This window comes from Oncorhynchus tshawytscha, linkage group LG25 (genome assembly GCF_018296145.1).
Source record: "Oncorhynchus tshawytscha isolate Ot180627B linkage group LG25, Otsh_v2.0, whole genome shotgun sequence".
NCBI classification, from domain to species: domain Eukaryota; kingdom Metazoa; phylum Chordata; class Actinopteri; order Salmoniformes; family Salmonidae; genus Oncorhynchus; species Oncorhynchus tshawytscha.
Genome location: NC_056453.1, coordinates 7,981,351 through 8,001,933, shown reverse-complemented (window position 1 = coordinate 8,001,933; position 20,583 = coordinate 7,981,351). Strand labels below are relative to the sequence as shown.

At 42.8% G+C, this 20,583-nt stretch overlaps 1 protein-coding gene across 2 annotated transcripts in view; it reads right to left on the bottom strand.

The window, feature by feature from the left end:
- Positions 1-12,603, bottom strand: part of LOC112224752 (TANK-binding kinase 1-binding protein 1-like) — a 121,440-nt gene extending 108,837 nt beyond the window's left edge. For both annotated transcript variants that reach the window (XR_006079909.1, XM_042305922.1), the window contains exon 1: positions 11,839-12,603. The gene's annotated coding sequence lies outside the window, so the exon portion shown is untranslated. The remainder of the gene's footprint in view (positions 1-11,838) is intronic.
- Positions 12,604-20,583: the final 7,980 nt, after the last annotated feature.

The window sequence follows — 20,583 nt, the reverse complement described above, 5'->3', positions numbered from 1 at the left end:
AGAAGAGACTTGCTTGGGCCAAGAAACATGAGCAATGGACATTAGACCGGTGGAAATTTGTGCTTTGGTCTGGAGTGCAAATCGGAGATTTTTGGTTTCAACCGCCACGTCTTTGTGAGATGTGGTGTGGATGAACGGATGATCTCCTGCATGTGTGGTTTCCCACCATAAAGCATGAAGGAGGAGGTGTGATGGTGTGGGGGTGCTTTGCTGGTGACACTGTCTGTGACTTATTTAGAATTAATGGCACACTTAAACATGGCTACCACAACATTCTGCAGCGATTCGCCATCCCATCTGGTTTGGACTTAGTGGGACTAGTGGGACATTTGTTTTTCAACAGAACAATGACCCAACACACCTCCAGGTTGTGTAAGGGCTATTTTACCATGAAGGAGATTAATGAAGTGCTGCATCAGATGACCTGACCTCCACAATCCCCTGACCTCAACCCAATTGAGATGGTTTGAGATGAGTCGGATTGCAGAGTGAAGTGAAAGCAGCCAACAAGTGCTCAGCATATGTGGGAACTCCTTCAAGACTATTGGAAAAGCATTCCAGGTGAAGCTGGTTGAGAGAATGACAAGAGTGTGCAAAGCTGTCATCAAGGCAAAGGGTGGCTCTTTGAAGAATATCAAATATATAATATATTTTGATTTGTTTAACACTTTTTTGGTTACTACATGATTCCATATGTGTTATTTCATAGTTTTGATGTCTTCACTATTATTCTGTAAAAAATAGCAAAAATAAGGAAAACCCTTGAAAGAGTAGGTGTTCTAAAACTTTTGACCGGTAGTGTATATTTGTATATGATGGGATGTATTGACATTATATGGACAAAATATGTTGTATATATGTAGAATATAATAGTGTATGTACAGCAAAAGTTAAATAGGATAGGCAGACTGGAATTCAGTATATAAAATGCCTTCGGAAAGTATTCAGACCCCTTGACTTTTCCACATTTTGTTACGATACAGCCTTATTCTAAAATGGATTACAATAATTATAATTCTCAGCAAACTACACACAATACCCCATAATGACATTGTGAAAACAGGTTATGACATTTTTGCAAATTAAAATAAAAACAACTGAAATACCTTATTTACGTAAGTATTCAGGCCCTTTGCTTTGTGAATCGAAATTGAGCTCAGATGCATCCTGTTTCTATTGATCATTGTTGAGACGTTTCTACAACTTGATTGGAGTCCACCTGTGGTAAATTCAATTGATTGGACATGATTTGGAAAGGCACAAACCTGTCAGAGGAAAAACCAAGCCACGAGGTTGAAGGAATTGTCCGTAGAGCTCTGAGACAGGATCGTGTCGAAGCACAGATCTGGGGAATGGTACCAAACAATTTCTGCAGCATTGAAGATCACCAATAACACAGTGGCCTCCATCATTCTTAAACGGAAGAAGTTTGAAACCACCAAAACTCTTGCTAGAGCTGGCCGCCCAGCCAAACTGAGAAATCAGGGGAGAAAAGCCTTGGTCAGGGAGGCGACCAAGAACTCGATGGTCACTCTGACAGAGCTTTAGAGTTCTTCTGTGGAGATGGGAGAACCTTCCAGAAGGATAACCATCTCTGAGGCACTCCACCAATCAGGCCTTTATAGTAGAGTGGCCAGACGGAAGCCACTCCTCAGAAAAAGGCACATGACAGACTGCTTGGAGTTTGCCAAAAGGCAAAGAAACAAGATTCTCTGGTCTGATGCAACCAAGGTTAACTCTGTGGCCTGAATGCCAAGCGTCACGTCTGCAGAAAACCTGGCACCATCCCTACGGTGAAGGATAGTGGTGGCAGCATCATGCTGTGGGGATGTTTTTCAGCAGCAGGGACTGGGAGACTAGTCAGAATTGAGGCATAGATGAACGGCTCAAAGCACAGATGAATGAAAACCTGCTCCAGAGTGCTCAGGACCTCAGACTGGGGCGAAGGTTCACCTTCCAACAGGACAATGTTAAGCACACAGCCAAGACAACGCAGGAGTGGCTTTGGGATAAGTCTCTGAATGTCCTCGAGTGGCCCAGCCAGAACCCGGACTTGAACCCAATCGAACATCTCTGGATAGACCTGAAAATAGCTATGCAGCGTCGCTCCCCATCCAACCTGACAGAGCTTGAAAGGATCTGCAGAGAACAATGGGAGAAACTTCCCAAATACAGGTGTACCAAGCTTGTAGCGTCATATCCAAGAAGACTCAATTTGGTATCGCTGAAAAGGTGCTTCAACAAATACTGAGTTAAGGGTCTGAATACTTATGTAAATGTGATATTTCAGTTTGTTATCAATTAGCTAAAAATTCCAAAACCTGTGTTTGCTTTGTCATTATGGGTACTGTGTGTAGATTGATGAGGGGAAAAAACAAATTAAACATTTTTAGAATAAGGCTGTAACGTAACAAAATGTGGGGGTCTGAATACTTTCCGAAGGCACTGTACATATGAAGTCGGTAAAACAGTTTGTGAACATTATTAAAGTAACCAGTGTTCCCTGACTATGTACATAGGGCAGCAGCCTCTAAGGTGGAGAGTTGAGTACTGGGTGGTAGCCGTCTAATGACAGTGACTACAGTTCAGTGCAGGGTACTGGGCGGAAGCCGGCTAGTGGCGACTATTTAACACTCAGATGACCTTGAGATAGAAGCTGATTTTCAGTCTCCCTGTGTCAGCTTTGATGAACCTGTACTAACCTCACCTTCTATATAATAGAGGAGTGAGCAGGGGCCAAGTCCAATTTCTTCAGACTCCTGAGGTTGAAGAGGCACTGTTGCGCTTTCTTCACCACACGGTCTGTGTGGATGGAGCATTTCAGATTGTCAGTGATGTATATGCTGAAGAACTTGAAGCTTTTCACCTTCTCCACTGCGGCCCCGTTGATGTGGATGGGGGCATTGAGGGAGAGGTTATTTTCTTGGCACCACTCTGCCAGGGCCCTCATCTCCTCCCTGTTGGCTATTTTGTTATCGTTGTTAATCAGGCCCACCACTGTTGTGTCGTCTGCAAACTTGATGATTGAGTTGGAGACATGCGTGGCCATGCAGTCATGGGTGAACAGGGAGTACATGAGTGGGCTGAGCACACACCCTTGTGGGGCCCCTGTGTTGAGGATCAGCGTAGCGGAGGTGTTGTTGCCAACCTTCACCATCTGGGGGGCGGACCGTCAGGAGGTCCAGGACCCAGTTGCACAGAGCGAGTTTCAGACCCAGGGTCCCGCAGTGCGATGGCGATTGCGTCATCCGTGGATCTATTGGGGCGGTATGCAAATTGCAGTGGGTTTAAGGTGTTGTGTAAGGTGGAGGGGATATGATCCTTAGCCTCTCAAAGCACTTCATGATGACAGAAGTGAGTGCCATGTGGGGATAGTCATTTAGTTCAGTTACAGTAGCTTCGCTTGCTGGGGTACAGGAACAATGGTGGACATCTTGAAGCAAGTGGGGAAAACAGACTGGGATAGGGAAAGATTTAATTTGTCCATAAATGCTCCCGCCAGATGATCTGCACATTCTCTGAGGACACAGCTGGGGATGTCATTGAGTCGGCAGCCTTGCGAGGGTTATCACGCTTAAATGTCTTACTCACGTCAGCCACGGAGAATGAGAGCTCACCATCCTCGTGAGCAGTGGTGGCCCTCGTTGGAGGCACTGCCATCTATTCACGATTTTTGGTTTGGATAGGTTTTAATCGTAACAGTGGGAACGATATCCCCAGTGAACTTCATGATGAACTCAGTCATCGTGTCAGTATATCCGTCAATGTTATTCTCAGAAGCAACCCGGAACATATCCAAGTCCACGTGATCAAAACAATCTTGAAGCATAGATTACAACTGGTCAGTCCTTACTATGGGTTCTTCTTACTGTTTGAGTTTCTGCCTATAGGAAGGTAGGCACAGAATGGAGGCATGATCTGATTCTGTAGATATATTAATAACATTTTCTGAAATTACATTGCAAAAATATTACATATATAACCTTTAATATTATTACATTGTACTGTATTACACCGTATAAATGTATAAACTCTTGGCCAAAATGTGTTTAATCTGTTGTTGTTAGTAATATTGATTAAAAATATATATTTTTAAATAAAACACTTTTTGTTGATCTGGCCATGGACCCCAGCAGTACATCCGCAGACCCCTACTTTGAGAACCCCTGGTCTAGCTCTGGTCAAGCTGGTCTGCTTGACTGCAGTTTGATTTTGTATAATTATTTGTTTCAATATCTGTGTTTTTGCATGCATACGTACATGTGGTACATGTAACAGTGCCTTGAGAAGGTATTCATACCTTATTCCACATTGTTGTGTTACAACATTCCAAATTCTAAAAAGTGTTTCCCTCTCCTGTCTACACACAATACCCCATAATGGCAAAGTGAAAATGTGTAAAAAGTGAAATACAGAAATATCTAATTCACATAAGTATTCACACCCCTGAGTCAATACTTTATAGAAGCACCTTACAGCTGTGAGTCTTTCTGGGTTATTCTCTAAGAGCTTTCCACAACCTGGAAACATTTGCCCATTACTATTTTCAATATTCTTCAAACTCTGTCAATTTGGTTGTTGATCATTGCTAGACAACCATTTTCAGGTCTTCAAGTCGATTTATGTAAAAACTGTAACTCGGCCACTCTGGAACATTCCCTATCTTCTTGGTTAGCAACTCCAGTGCAGATTTGGCCTTGTGTTTTAGGTTATTGTCCTGCTGAAAAGTGAATTCAACTCCCAGTGTCTGGCGGAAGGCAGACTGAATCTAGGACTTAGCCTGTGCTTATTCTGTTTATTTTTTTATCCTGAAAAACCTTAACAATTACAAGCATACCCACAACATGATGCAATCACTGCTATTCTTGAAAATATGGAGTGGGGTACTTAGTAATGTGTTGTATTGGATTTGCCACAAACAAAACACGTTGTATTCAGGACAAAAAGTTAATTGCTTTGCCATATTTGAAAGTATTAGTTTAGTGCCTTGTTGCAAACAGGATGCATGTTTTTGAATATTTTTTATTCTGTACAGCTTTCCTTCTTTTCATTCTGTCAATTAGGTTAGTATTGTGGAGCTGTGTTGGGAAGTAGCTCGTTAGGTTACAACGTTATTACAATTAAAATTAAATCGTTACATTACTGTGGAAAATAACTATTTTGTTCGTTACATTACTTTTGCGTTACCAAAAACAGAAAACCCTCTGGAAATGCCTTGCGTGTGTTGGACATTGTTATGTCCTATAGAGGGCGCACACTACCCTAGAATGGCTTGCCTACTTAGTACTCATGGTGAAAAACAATATATTTAAAAAATCATGTTAAACTCTATTATTGCACACAGTGAGTCCATGAAACGTATTATGTGACTTGTTAAGCAAATGTTTACTCCTGAACATAAAGGCTTGCAATTACAAAGGGATTGAATACTTATTGACTGAAGACATTTCAACTTATCATTTTTAATTAATTTAATTTTTAATTTAAAAAAAAACATAGAATAACTCCACTTTTACATTATGGAGTATTGTGTGTAGGCGAGTAACAAAAAAAAATCTCAATTGAATCCATGTAACACAAAACATTTAGCAGATTGTGGGTGAATAAAATTTCCAATTGTTGGATATCCCCACTCAGGCTGGATTCCAATAGTAATTAGACATCACATCGCAAGCCAGCATAATGTTACTTCAAATCAAATCACTTGATGCTGGTTTTGCGGGTGACCAACAATTCTGGTATGCCTGTGACCAGTCTCCAAAACACAGCGTAGGCTGGTCACCAGCAAAAACACAACGAAGGCTGGTCACCAGCGAAAACACAACGAAGGCTGGTCACCAGCGAAAACACAACGAAGGCTGGTCACCAGCGAAAACACAACGAAGGCTGGTCACCAGCGAAAACACAACGAAGGCTGGTCACCAGCGAAAACACAACAACGGCTGGTCACCAGCGAAAACACAACAACGGCTGGTCACCAGCGAAAACACAACAACGGCTGGTCACCAGCGAAAACACAACAACAACGGCTGGTCACCAGCGAAAACACAACAACAACGGCTGGTCACCAGCGAAAACACAACAACAACGGCTGGTCACCAGCGAAAACACAACAACAACGGCTGGTCACCAGCGAAAACACAACAACAACGGCTGGTCACCAGCGAAAACACAACAACAACGGCTGGTCACCAGCGAAAACACAACAACAACGGCTGGTCACCAGCGAAAACACAACAAAGGCTGGTCACCAGCGAAAACACAACAAAGGCTGGTCACCAGCGAAAACACAACAAAGGCTGGTCACCAGCGAAAACACAACAAAGGCTGGTCACCAGCGAAAACACAACAAAGGCTGATCACCAGCGAAAACACAACCATCTATGCTGGTCTATGCGTTTTTTTTCCAGCACGGGGTGATCCTAAATTGACAGCATGCTCTTGGGGAAACAAATTGGATGGACATTGGCAGATATTTGTTACGCTCATATCAAGCAAAGCATTGTGAAAGCTTTGCAATAGAAACAGGATACCTCGAGCTAACGTCTATGTGTTGCAGTGAAAAGCACAGTAGCAAACACCCATGGCATGAAGTGTGCTAGTTGGTTGGAAATGATTGTGCTCTTGGGAAACAACATTCGGGCTGGACACCGACTGGTATTTTATTGTACTCATATTAAGTCAAGCACCCAGCAACACTTGTGTAATCATCCAACAAACACTATTATCGGTCACACTTCAAAAGGCGTCATTGCGTTTCAATTTCCCCCAGTGGCTATGCCTGAGGATCTCTTATGGTCAACTGGATTCTGGTGTTTGTCTTAATGGTTAATTACTAACAGTTAGTAAGAGAAACAGAGCATCCACTGTCTCTGGTAGTTGGTAAAGCTCTGTGGAGGAGCTAGCAACGACAATGACCCTCGTTAACCCAATATTCATCGGACAGCAACTGAATGAGAGAGAATGTTCCTCCTTCCCACACAACTCCACAGAAGTTATAAACCATTGATACTGGGTCACCTCGGGTTGAAGTTGGAAACACGGAGAGGAAAAGGCCTGTAGAAAGTGTCCAAGCACCTTCACAGATTTGCTAGGTGTGTTGTTATGCACTACTTTTGAAGGAAGAAGGAATAGATCAGTGCCACAACTACAGTCACTCTCTCTCTCTCTGTCTCTCTCTCTCTCTCTCTCTCTCAATCACCCCTTGCCACCCTTAAAAGCAGCCCCTTAATATTATATCATGTAGCAGGATTCCTGCTCACCCTCCTCCCTCATCAGCTAAATTTGAAAGAGTGTGAGTGGCTTACATAAATGTGTAGCAGCATCATTGTTGAATGGGCGAGGCAGAAATGAGTAAGACATATGTTGGAGAGACATGGAATTTGTTTTATATACATGGGCAGGCTATGCTGTGAGTCACATTAGTGCGGTTTCTTGGTTGGTAGTCAGCCGTGCTTATGAAGGCATTACACATGTACAGTTAAGCAGAGAGCCCAGAGGTAGAGCAAATTCAGGTCTATGGTGATGAGGCCATGGAGTGAGATGAATGGCCTCAATATGCTCACGTGCTAGGCAGTCTTGCAGGTATTGGGTGTATTAAAGACACATCACTCAGATCTACTCTATGGTGGTAGGCTTTGCAGCGGTTGATCTCATCTCACCGCAATATGGATTTAGGGCAGTGTTGGGCAGCCAAGAGGTGACACCTCTAGTAATCAAAGTTTTGATTGAAAAGATTAAATAAAAGCCTGCACCTACTTTGCACCAAGCATATTTCGGGTAAGACTGCCTCCTCCTGGTATTGGGTGTTCCAATTCTGAAGTAATGATTGAAAACTAGTTGCTAGATTGTTAGAATCAGGTGTGTTACTGATTGACTGGTACAAAAGTCTGCACCCACACCGGCCCTCATAGAATTCAAACTTTATAGGCAATCTAAGGGAAAGAGTTGACTCAGGTGACAGGGAAGAGAAGCTGCAATTTCCAGACCAATTCGATTCCAATTGAGCTAGAAATGCGAAGTTTAACGACGAGTCATGCTTAAACCGGCTAATTCAATGTGTTACTCACCCTCAGCGGGCTACCTTTTGGAGTGAAACACTATTCTATTCAGCACTCCTTGCTGTGTGGTGCCAAATTGCTGACTCTCTTTAATCCATGTGCGTCAGGCCTTTGTTACCGCTGGAGAGCAAGGACACTTGGTGAAGGTCACACTGCACAATGTAGCGCAAACTGTCTTAATTAATCGACTGAAGCAATCAGCTGCTTGATTGGTAAGGCCTCTGATTATGGGGGACCCATTAAAAGCCAGACTGCTACTTTGGCCAGAAACTGGAGAGATTTGTGTACTATGGGACCTCTGTTGGGCAACATGGGTCTGGACCCGCAAATGGCCATATCACTTTCACACATGATGAGGTAACTGGTAAATACATGTCCCCGTGGTTGTCAGTGGTTTGGAGGTGTATCCTTCTCACCAAGGCTCCCTATGGATTCCTTGTTGGTCTTCTGCTTTAGAGTATGATTGTGCTTTGTTTCCCTTAAAGGAAGCAATTAAGCCTCAAAATAGACATACTAACAGGTACATCATCTCCACAGTATGCGTCATTCATGATACACCAATAATAACAACGATAATACAGTTCTGCACTCATAATTACAGCTCAAACACAACACTTTACATAAGACATCAGAAACAAGCCGAGATGCTCCCACAAGCCAATTTAAGGGTGAGAAAAGAAAAGCATGGTTAACTGAGAAAACAAAGCGAAACACAACAGCCCCGTGAGTCTGCAGTAGTTAGTGGCAAGAAAAAGTATGTGAACCCTTTGGAATTACCAGGATTTCTGCATAAATATGTCAGCAAATTTGATCTGATCTTCATCTAAGTCCCAACAATAGACAAACATAGCGTGCTTAAACTAATAACACACAAATGATTGTATTTTTCTTGTCTATATTGAATAAATCATTTAAACATTTAAAGTGTAGGTTGTAAAAACTATGTGAACTCCTTGACCTTCATAAAGCTGGAAAGGGTTACAAAAGTATCTCTAAAAGCCTTGATGTTCATCCATCCACGGTAAGACAAAATGTCTATAAAATGGAAAAAGTTCAGCACTGTTGCTACTCTTCCTAGGAATGGCGGTCCTGCAAAGATGACTGCAAGAGCACAGCGCAGAATGCTCAATGAGGTTAAGAAGAATCCTAGAATGTCAGCTAAAGACTTACAGAAGTCTCTGGAACATGCTAACATCTCTGTTGACGAGTAAAAACACTGAACAAAGAATGGTGTTCATGGGAGGACACCACGAAAGAAGCCACTGCTGTCCAAAAAAATATTGCTGACCGTCTGAAGTTTGCAAAAGTGCACCTGGATGTTCCACAGCACGACTGGCAACATATTCTGTGGACAGATAAAACTACGGTTGAGTTGTTTGGAAGGAACACACAACACTACGTGTGGAGAAAAAAAGGCTCAGCACACCAACATCAAAACATCATCCCAACTGTAAAGTATGGTGGAGGGAGCATCATGGTTTGGGGTTGATTTGCTGCCTCAGAGCCTGGACAGCTTGCTATCGTCGATGGAAAAGTGAATTCACAAGTTTATCAAGACATTTTGCAGGAGAATGTAAGGCTATCTGTCTGCCAATTGAAGCTCAATAGAAGTTGGGTGATGCAACAGGACAATAACCCAAAACACAGAAGTAAATCAACAGAATGGCTTCAACAGAAGAAAATACGCCTTCTGGAGTGGCCCAGTAAGAGTCCTGACCTCAACCCGATTGAGATGCTGTGGCATGACCTCAAGAGAGCAGTTCACACCAGACATCCCAAGAATATTGCTGAACTGCAACCGTTTTGTAAAGAGGAATGGTCCAAAATTCCTGACCGTTGTGCAGGTCTGATCCGCAACTACAGAAAATGTTTGGTTGAGGTTATTGCTGCCAAAAGAGGGTCAACCAGTTATTAAATCCAAGGATTAACATACTTTTTCCACCCTGCACTGTGAATGTTTACACGGTGTGTTCAATAAAGACATGTTATTAGTTTATGCAGACTGTTTGTCTATTGTTGTGACCTAGATGAAGATCAGATCAAATGTTATGACCAATTTATGCAGAAATCCAGGTATTTGCAAAGGGTTCAGATACTTTTTCTTGCCACTGTATGTGATTGGCGATTAGCAGGTAGGCTAACACACACAATGATTCAGTCACTTAAATGAGTCCCTGCACACAGACAGACAGGCCCTGGCGGGACCAGCGGAGAGCCGCGCTGCAAATGAAGTGCACAGTAATCAAGTCAGGCTCTGGCCCAGAACACCATTGATAACACAAGGGCCTGCAGGGAAACAGGCTAGGTGGTGGTGGTTGGTGTGGTGAGGGTCATTCTACAGTACCACCTCCCTCCTCTCAGTGCCACGGGTTATCAGATTCTTATTAACAGGCTAATTGAATGAGCTTTTAGTCGTTCACTGTTGAGCCACTGACTGCATGGACTAAGTATTGTTGACATAGTGAATTCCGAGGCCAGTTTAAAAGCATAAGATGAGATGCATGCCCTTCAGCTAGTAAGCTTGGATCAAAGATGTATTTTTCCATCTCTCTGATGGAGATCTGGGGGAGATCTTACACAACTCTCCACCAGGGTAGAAGATCAGTTAGATAGAGACATAATTTAAGTAAAATGCCTTTGACAGAGCTATTTTTTATATTTCTGAAATGTGGGAATTAGGCAAATGTTTCCATCACAGCACTGTATTTTTTGCCTACTTAAATTCTGCGTTTAAAGCACATGTTCTGTAAGTCTGGCAGGAAGTCTGCCATTCCCATGTGCTATACATGACTACTAATTCACAAGTACCCTGGCTGTCAGAGAACCCCAAACCACAACCTAAAACACAATCAATCTACAGTTGAGATAAACTCCACAAACCTTTTCTCTCTCTTCTGAAACCAAAAGTCCTATTTAAACTCGTCAATTCATACGATAATGTAAGTATTTCAGCACCAATTGCAACTGTAGAGACACTGCAGCCCACTCTCCAGTCCACTCCACAACAGTCTACTGGACAATAAGTCCTTTATCCTCTCAAGGCAAGCTCTTCCCCTAAATCTCTAGTGCCTACAGTACTTTAATTGAATTTGTTATCAAGCTAGGCACTTCATACAGGCTTCCTCAATGACTGAAACCAGAAATAACAGAACATCATGCATCCTCCCTGTAAGAGACTGCAATTGTATTTCGTCTTTAGATAAATTGTACAGTATTTGCCGGTATTACATGCACTATTAGGACTTAAGGCCTATCCATGATTAAAAATGCATTTAGCTCACCTCAGAATGAACGTCCTTATCTATCCAATTACACCTTGTGTCATGTCACATTCCTCTTTAAATTCCAGATTTTGCTACCGTGGTTTTCCATTCGACTGATTTCATTCCAAGATCACACGGTCTGTTGTTAGTTGCACGTCATTATATTATGGTTGTTCTACAGCCTACCAAACACTTCTGACATAACTGGAGAACGAAAGTCGATCTACAACAAGATCCAACAAACAGACGCCCCATGCCTATACTGCTGTCCACATAGCCTAAATGTGCCTTCCTTTCAACAGTGTACAAATGATCAATAAAACACTATCTTCATGTATTTATTGGTATAGAATTGTAATTAGTCTAGCCACCTAAATGAGTGGTCTATGGTTAAATAAACCTGAACGGTTTTGACAATTGAATTGCAAGCTATACCTTTTAGTTTATGTAATCTAAATTTGCTTAGAGCAAATGATTTGATAATCTATTCAAAATATTGTATGAGCATCCCTCACCTACGTGGCGCTTGAAGTTGGGCGATTTCTGTGGCCAGGATCAGACGATAACTCCATCCATTTGAGGTGGTGATGTTGTCAAAGCACGCGCGTCTCCTTTAAGATGCATCAGCTTTGTTCAAGAACACTGCTAATTTATGGTGTGTTCATTAGCAGCTGATGATTAATCAATATTTGATCCATGTGTTACGAAGTCTACGAACAAAAAACATGCATGGGAAATATTGTGCTTTTTTTCTGTGCAATCTGTAGGATCACGCGTATACACGGAGAGCGCTGCTTCTTTCACATTCCCAACCTTGTCTGCCTATGTGTCTCCATGCACTCACATCTGAAGCTATGGAATACTCTAGTATCACTGTATGATAAATCTAATCTACTGATAATACATGGTAATAAAAAAGGCGACCCCATCCTCATACGCTCCCTTTGATCGATCTAGAGATGCCATTGCTCAAGATGGGCAGTACACCCAAAAAAGCGCAAGGTTGCGGCGAGTCCCAATGTCCGTTGATAGTAGCCAGTGTTCTTCTGTTCTCTCCTTCCGCAGTTCGGTAACTGCTGCTCTATCTGGAAATCAAACACTTTGTTCTCGACTGGGGTGGATTCTTGTGGCGGCAATAGGAGCTTCATATGGCTCCAACACGCAGCAGCAGCACATGTAGTCCAGCGCATAAGAACCAAATATGCTGAGATCGTTCGACTTTATGATACAAGTATCAAACTTGGTACACTAACACTAGATACCTTAAGGAACATTCTACAGATTGTAACCTTTATTTAGCTAGGCAAGTCAGTTAAGAACAATATCTTACTTACAATGACGGCCTACTCCGGCCAAACCCAGGCAACGCTGGGCCAATTGTGTGCCGCCCTATGGGACTCCCAATCATGGCAGGATGTGATACAGCCTGGAATCAAACCAAGGACAGGGACACTTCTTGCACTGAGATGCAGTGCCTTAGACCGCTGCGCAACTCGGGATTGGAGGCAGTCTCAGATTTCCTGTTAGAAGAAAATAAGGTAAAATCATTTCAAACAATATCAAAATGATATCTACCAAATAAATAAACAGTAAGTTTGCACACGTTTTCACCACTTTTCTACTAAAATGTTAAAGGATAAGTATATATGGCATCTTTGGGCCATTTAATTATTTATGGAGATATGGCCATGTGAACTATGTCCAATACACCCCAAGTAGCTGGTTGGCGGCTGTACAAAAGCCCTCAGAGTGGAGCAGCATACTACTAAGATGAACTTGATCAACCAAGTTGATTTTACCCGTTGACTCTCTCATTACAACACGCTTGTCACTAATTATCAGAACGGCCTACTAATTGGTTGACGATGTAACTGGAAACACTTATGCTCTCTTTTTGACTGCAAAACATAAAAGCGTGCTATTTTCACATACAGTGCATTTGGAAAGTATTCAGACCCGTTCCCTTTTTTCACATCTTGATACGTTACAGCCTTATTCTAAAATTGAATTCATTTTTTCCCCCCTCACACATACCCCATAATGATAAAGTGAAAAACAGTTTTTAGACATTTTTGTATAACTGAATAACTGAAATAACTGAAATACCTGAAATACCTTATTTACATAAGTATTAAGACCCCTTCCTATGAGAATCGAAATTGAGCTCAGGTGCATCCTGTTTCCATTGATCGTCCTTGAGATGTTTCTACAACTTGATTGGAGTCCACCTGTGGTAAATTCAATTGATTGGACATGATTTGGAAAGGCACACACCTGCCTGTATAAGGTCCCACAGTTGACAGTGCATGTCAGAGCATGCTGTGGGGCTGTTTTTCAGCGGCAGAGATGGGAAGACTAGTCAGGATCGAGGGAAAGATGAACGGAGCAAAGTACAGAGGGCTCCGGAGCTCTCAGGTCTTCAGACTGGGGTGATGGTTCACCTTCCAACCGGCCAACAACTCTAAGCACACAGCCAAGTCAACGCAGGAGTGGCTTTGGGACATGTCACTGAATGTCCTTGAGTGGCCCGGCCAGAGCCCGGACTTGAACCCTATGGAACAGCTCTGGAGAGACATGACAATCGCTGTGCAGCAACGCTCCCCATCCAAGCTGACAGAGCTTGATAAGTTCTGCAGATAAGAATGGGAGAAAGCCCCCAAATACAGGTGTGCCAACCTTGTAGCATAATACCCAAGAAGACTTTGAGGCTGTAATCGCTGCCAAAGTTGTTTATTTTTTTTAACCTGTTTTTGCTTTGTCATTATGGGGTATTGTGTGTAGATTGGGGGGGAAACAATTTAATACATTTTAGAATAAGGCTGTAATGTAACAAGATGTGGAAAAAGTGAAGGGGTCAGAATACTTTCCGAATGATGTTGGGGTGGTGCTAGAGATGATGAATATGAAGTTGAATATTTTCCTTATTTGAGATGCAGTATATTGGTTTAATAGACACATCCTTATCACCTTTTATATTATGCAACCTGCTAGTGTCTCTGCCTTTTTGCAGAACCACACAAATCCAACCACAAGTCCTTAATACATACACTATATATACAAAAGTATTTGGACCCCCTTTCAAATTAGTGGACTTGGCTATTTCATCCACAGCTGTTGCTGACGGGTGTAGAAAAATCGAGCACACAGCCATGCAATCTCCATAGACAGACATTGGCAGTAGAATGGCCTTACTGTAGAGCTCAGTGACTTTCAAAGTGCCACCGTCATAGGATGCCACCTTTCCAACAAGTTAGTTCGTATAATGTCTGATCTGCTAGAACTGCCCCGGTCAACTGTAAGTGCTGTAATTGTGAAGTGGAAACGTCTAGAAGCAACAACAGGACCGCCGATTGCCGAAGCGCGTAAAAATCGTCTGTCCTCGAATGCAACACTCACTACTAAGTTCCACACTGCCTCTGGAAGCAACGTCAGCACAAGAACTGTTCGTCAGGAGCTTCATGGAATGGGTTTCTATGACCGAGAAGCTGCGCATAAGCTTAAGATCACCATGTGCAATGCCAAGTGTCAGCTGGAGTGGTGTAAAGATCGCTGCCATTGGACTTTAGAGCAGTGGAAACCCGTTCTCTGGCGTGATGACTCACGCTTCACCATCTGGCAGTCTGACTGATGAATCTCAGTTTGGCGGATGCCAAGGGAATGCTACCAGCCCGAATGCATAGTGCCAACTGTAAAGTTTGGAGGATGAATAATTGTGTGGGCCTTTTTTTCATGGTTCGGGCTAGGCAGCTTAGTTACAGTGAAGGGAAATCTTAACGCTACAGCATAAATCAAATCTAATTTTATTTGTCACATACACATGGTTAGCAGATGTTAATGCGAGTGTAGCGAAATGCTTGTGCTTCTAGTTCCGACAATGCAGTAATAACCAACAAGTAATCTAACTAACAATTCCAAAACTACTGTCTTATACACACAAGTGTAAGGGGATAAAGAATATGTACATAAAGATATACGAATGAGTGATGGTACAGAGCGGCATAGGCAAGATACAGTAGATGGTATCGAGTACAGTATATACATATGAGTATGTAAACAAAGTGGCATAGTTAAAGTGGCTAGTGATACATGTATTACATAAAGATGCAGTAGATGATATAGAGTACAGTATATACATATACATATGAGATGAATAATGTAGGGTATGTAAACATTATATTAGGTAGCATTGTTTAAAGTGGCTAGTGATATATTTGACATTTCCCATCAATTCCCATTATTAAAGTGGCTGGAGTTGAGTCAGTGTGTTGGCAGCAGCCACTCAACGTAAGTGGTGGCTGTTTAACAGTCTGATGGCCGTGAGATAGAAGCTGTTTTTCAGTCTCTCGGTCCCAGCTTTGATGCACCTGTACTGACCTCGCCTTCTGGATGATAGCGGGGTGAACAGGCAATGGCTCGGGTGGTTGTTGTCCTTGATGATCTTTATGGCCTTCCTGTAACATCGGGTGGTGTAGGTGTCCTGGAGGGCAGGTAGTTTGCCCCCGGTGATGCGTTGTGCAGACCTCACTACCCTCTGGAGAGCCTTACGGTTGTGGGCGGAGCAGTTGCCGTACCAGGCGGTGATACAGCCCGCCAGGATGCTCTCGATTGTGCATCTGTAGAAGTTTGTGAGTGCTTTTGGTGACAAGCCGAATTTCTTCAGCCTCCTGAGGTTGAAGAGGCACTGCTGCGCCTTCTTCACGATGCTGTCTGTGTGGGAGGACCAATTCAGTTTGTCTGTGATGTGTATGCCGAGGAACTTAACTTGCTACCCTCTCCACTACTGTTCCATCGATGTGGATAGGGGGGTGTTCCCTCTGCTGTTTCCTGAAGTCCACAATCATCTCCTTAGTTTTGTTGACGTTGAGTGTGAGGTTATTTTCCTGACACCACACTCCGAGGGCCCTCACCTCCTCCCTGTAGGCCGTCTCGTCGTTGTTGGTAATCAAGCCTACCACTGTTGTGTCGTCCGCAAACTTGATGATTGAGTTGGAGGCGTGTGTTGCCGCGCAGTCGTGGGTGAACAGGGAGTACAGGAGAGGGCTCAGAACGCACCCTTGTGGGGCCCCAGTGTTGAGGATCAGCGGGGTGGAGATGTTGTTGCCTACCCTCACCACGTGGGGGCGGCCCGTCAGGAAGTCCAGTACCCAGTTGCACAGGGCGGGGTCGAGACCCAGGGTCTCGAGCTTGATGACGAGCTTGGAGGGTGCTATGGTGTTAAATGCCGAGCTGTAGTCGATGAACAGCATTCTCACATAGGTATTCCTCTTGTCCAGATGGGTTAGGGCAGTGTGCAGTGTTGTTGAGATTGCATCGTCTGTGGACCTATTTGGGCGGTAAGCAAATTGGAGGGTGTCTAGGGTGTCAGGTAGGGTGGAAGTGATATGGTCCTTGACTAGTCTCTCAAAGCACTTCATGATGACGGAAGTGAGTGCTACGGGGCGGTAGTCGTTTAGCTCAGTTACCTTAGCTTTCTTGGGAACAGGAACAATGGTGGCCCTCTTGAAGCATGTGGGAACAGCAGACTGAGATAGGGATTGATTGAATATGTCCGTAAACACACCAGCCAGCTGGTCTGCGCATGCTCTGAGGGCGCGGCTGGGGATGCCGTCTGGGCCTGCAGCCTTGCGAGGGTTAACACGTTTAAATGTTTTACTCACCTCGGCTGCAGTGAAGGAGAAGCCACATGTTTTGGTTGCAGGCCGTGTCAGTGGCACTGTATTGTCCTCAAAGCGGGCAAAAAAGTTATTTAGTCTGCCTGGGAGCAAGACATCCTGGTCCGTGACAGGGCTGGTTTTCTTTTTGTAATCCGTGATTGACTGTAGACCCTGCCACATACCTCTTGTGTCTGAGCCGTTGAATTGAGATTCTACTTTGTCTCTATACTGACGCTTAGCTTGTTTGATTGCCTTGCGGAGGAATAGCTACACTGTTTGTATTCGGTCATGTTACCGGTCACCTTGCCCTGATTAAAAGCAGTGGTTCGCGCTTTCAGTTTCACGCGAATGCTGCCATCAATCCACGGTTTCTGGTTTGGGAATGTTTTAATCGTTGCTATGGGAACGACATCTTCAACGCACGTTCTAATGAACTCGCACACCGTATCAGCGTATTCGTCAATGTTGTTGTCTGACGCAATACGGAACATATCCCAGTCCACGTGATGGAAGCAGTCTTGGAGTGTGGAATCAGATTGGTCGGACCAGCGTTGAACAGACCTCAGTGTGGGAGCTTCTTGTTTTAGTTTCTGTCTGTAGGCAGGGATCAACAAAATGGAGTCGTGGTCAGCTTTTCCGAAAGGAGGGCGGGGCAGGGCCTTATATGCGTCGCGGAAGTTAGAATAGCAGTGAATGACATTCTAGACGATTCTGTGCATCCAACTTTGTGACAACTGACAAAGGCCCTTTCCTGTTTCAGCATGACAATGCCACTGTGCACAAAGCAAGGCGCATAGAGAAATGGTTTGTCAGGCCTCCCAACTGGCACAGCGGTCTAAAGCACTGCATCACAGTATTGAGGCATCACTACAGCTGGGGTTCGATCCCAGGCTGTGTCACAATTGGCCGTGACCGGGAGTCCCACAGGACGGCGCACAATTGGCCCAGCGTCGTCTGGGTTAGGGGAGGATTTGGCCTGGGGTCTTTAGTTGGCAAATCACACTCTAGCTACTCCTTGTGGTGGGTTTTGGAATGAGATGTTTGACAAGTAGGTGTCCAGATACTTTAGGTCATGTAATGTATGTGAACTTTGTCTCTGTCATCTGCTTATTGGAAACGACTGCCAGGCGGGAAATTGCCAAAAATACTCCTTTAGCCCTAGCTGTGTGTGAAATTTGGTATCTCTATCACAAAGTCCAAAAAGGTTTCACACAGCTGCTGGACTATGGTCAAAATGACCTCAATGTGAACCCCATGAAGGTCTTAAGAGTTTTTCATGAAGATAATTATTGTTTATATTATCTATGGGGATGATTTATTGGGTAGATAACATTATAAAGTCATTGTTATATATTTTTTGATTGATTTTACCAGATTTTCTTCAAACAGGAAATCCAGATGGCAAATATTTTATTAAAATGGCTCCTCAGACTGTCTCTAATCTTTAAAATGTTCCCTCTTGATTCTAGCCATCCCGGATCCGGGATTGTGAATACAGCCTCAAGCTCATTACCATAACGCAACGTTAACTATTCATGAAAATTGCAAATGAAATTAAATAAATATGCTAGCTCTCAAGCTTAGCCTTTTGTTAACAACACTGTCATCTCAGATTTTCAAAATATGCTTTTCAACCGTAGCAAAACAAGCATTTGTGTAAGATTATTGATAGCTAGCGTAGCACTTAGCGTAGCATTCAGCATGCAACATTTTCACAAAAACAAGAAAAGCATTCAAATAAAATCATTTACCTTTGAAGAACTTCAGATGTTTTCAATGAGACTCTCAGTTCGATAGCAAATGTTCAGTTTTTCCAAAAAGATTATTTGTTTAGGACAAATCGCTCCGTTTTGTTCATCACGTTTAGCTACGAAAAAAACCTGTATCCAGGAGTGTAATTATCCCCGCAGCTCATTAGCATAACACAACGTTAACTATTCATGAAAATCGCAAATGAAATGAAATAAATGCTAGCTCTCAAGCTTAGCCTTTTGTTAACAACACTGTCATCTCAGATTTTCAAAATATGCTTTTCAACCATAGCAAAACAAGCATTTGTGTAACAGTATTGATAGCTAGCGTAGCATTTAGCGTTAGCATTGAGCGGGCAACATTTTCACAAAAACAAGAAAAGCATTCAAATAAAATCATTTACCTTTGAAGAACTTCGGATGTTTTCAATGAGGAGACTCTGTTAGATAGCAAATGTTCAGTTTTTCCAAAAAGATTCTTTGTTTAGGACAAATCGCTCCGTTTTGTTCATCACGTTTAGCTACGAAAAAAACCTGTATCCAGGAGTGTAATTATCCCCGCAGCTCATTAGCATAACACAACGTTAACTATTCATGAAAATCGCAAATGAAATGAAATAAATACTAGCTCTCAAGCTTAGCCTGTTGTCCAGTACTCTGCTGCCTGTGACTGGAACGAATTGCAAAAATCGCTGAAGTTGGAGACTTTTATCTCCCTCACCAACTTCAAACATCAGCTATCTGAGCAGCTAACCGATCGCTGCTGCTGTACATAGTCTATTGGTAAATAGCCCACCCATTTTCACCTACCTCATCCCCATACTGTTTTTATTTATTTACTTGCTCTTTTGCACACCAATATCTCTACCTGTACATGACCATCTGATCATTTATCACTCCAGTGTTAATCTGCAAAATTGTAATTATTCGCCTACCTCCTCATGCCTTTTGCACACATTGTATATAGACTCCCCCCTTTGTTTTCTACTGTGTTATTGACTTGTTAATTGTTTATTCCATGTGTAACTCTGTGTTGTCTGCTCACACTGCTATGCTTTATCTTGGCCAGGTCGCAGTTGCAAATGAGAACTTGTTCTCAACTGGCCTACCTGGTTAAATAAAGGTGAAATAAAAATAAATAAATAAAAACAACACTGTCATCTCAGATTTTCAAAATATGCTTTTCAACCATAGCAAAACAAGCATTTGTGTAACAGTATTGATAGCTAGCGTAGCATTTAGCGTTAGCATTGAGCGGGCAACATTTTCACAAAAACAGGAAAAACATTCCAATAAAATCATTTACCTTTGAAGAACTTCGGATGTTTTCAATGAGGAGACTCTGTTAGATAGCAAATGTTCAGTTTGTCCAAAAAGATTCCTTGTGTAGGAGAAATCGCTCCGTTTTGTACATCACGTTTGGCTACCAAAAAAAAACGAAAATTCAGTCATCAAAACTTTTTTCCAAATTAACTCCATAATATCGACCGAAACATGGTAAACGTTGTTTAGAATCAATCCTCAAGGTGTTTTTCACATATCTCTTCCATGATATATCGTTCGTGGAAGTGTGCTTTCTCCTCTGAATCCCATGGGAAAATGCCTGCAGCTGAAGATTACGCACCAATTTAGACAAAGGACACCGGGCGGACCCCTGGTAAATGTAGTCTCTTATGGCCAATCTTCCAATGATATTGTTACGGTTTTCTTCCGTCGAAGGAGAGTCGGACCAAAATGCAGCGTGGTAATTTACATACATGTTTAATAAAGAAGAAAAGCGAACAATACAAAAACAACAAACGGAATGTGAAAACCTATACAGCCTATCTGGTGAACAACAAACACAGAGACAGGA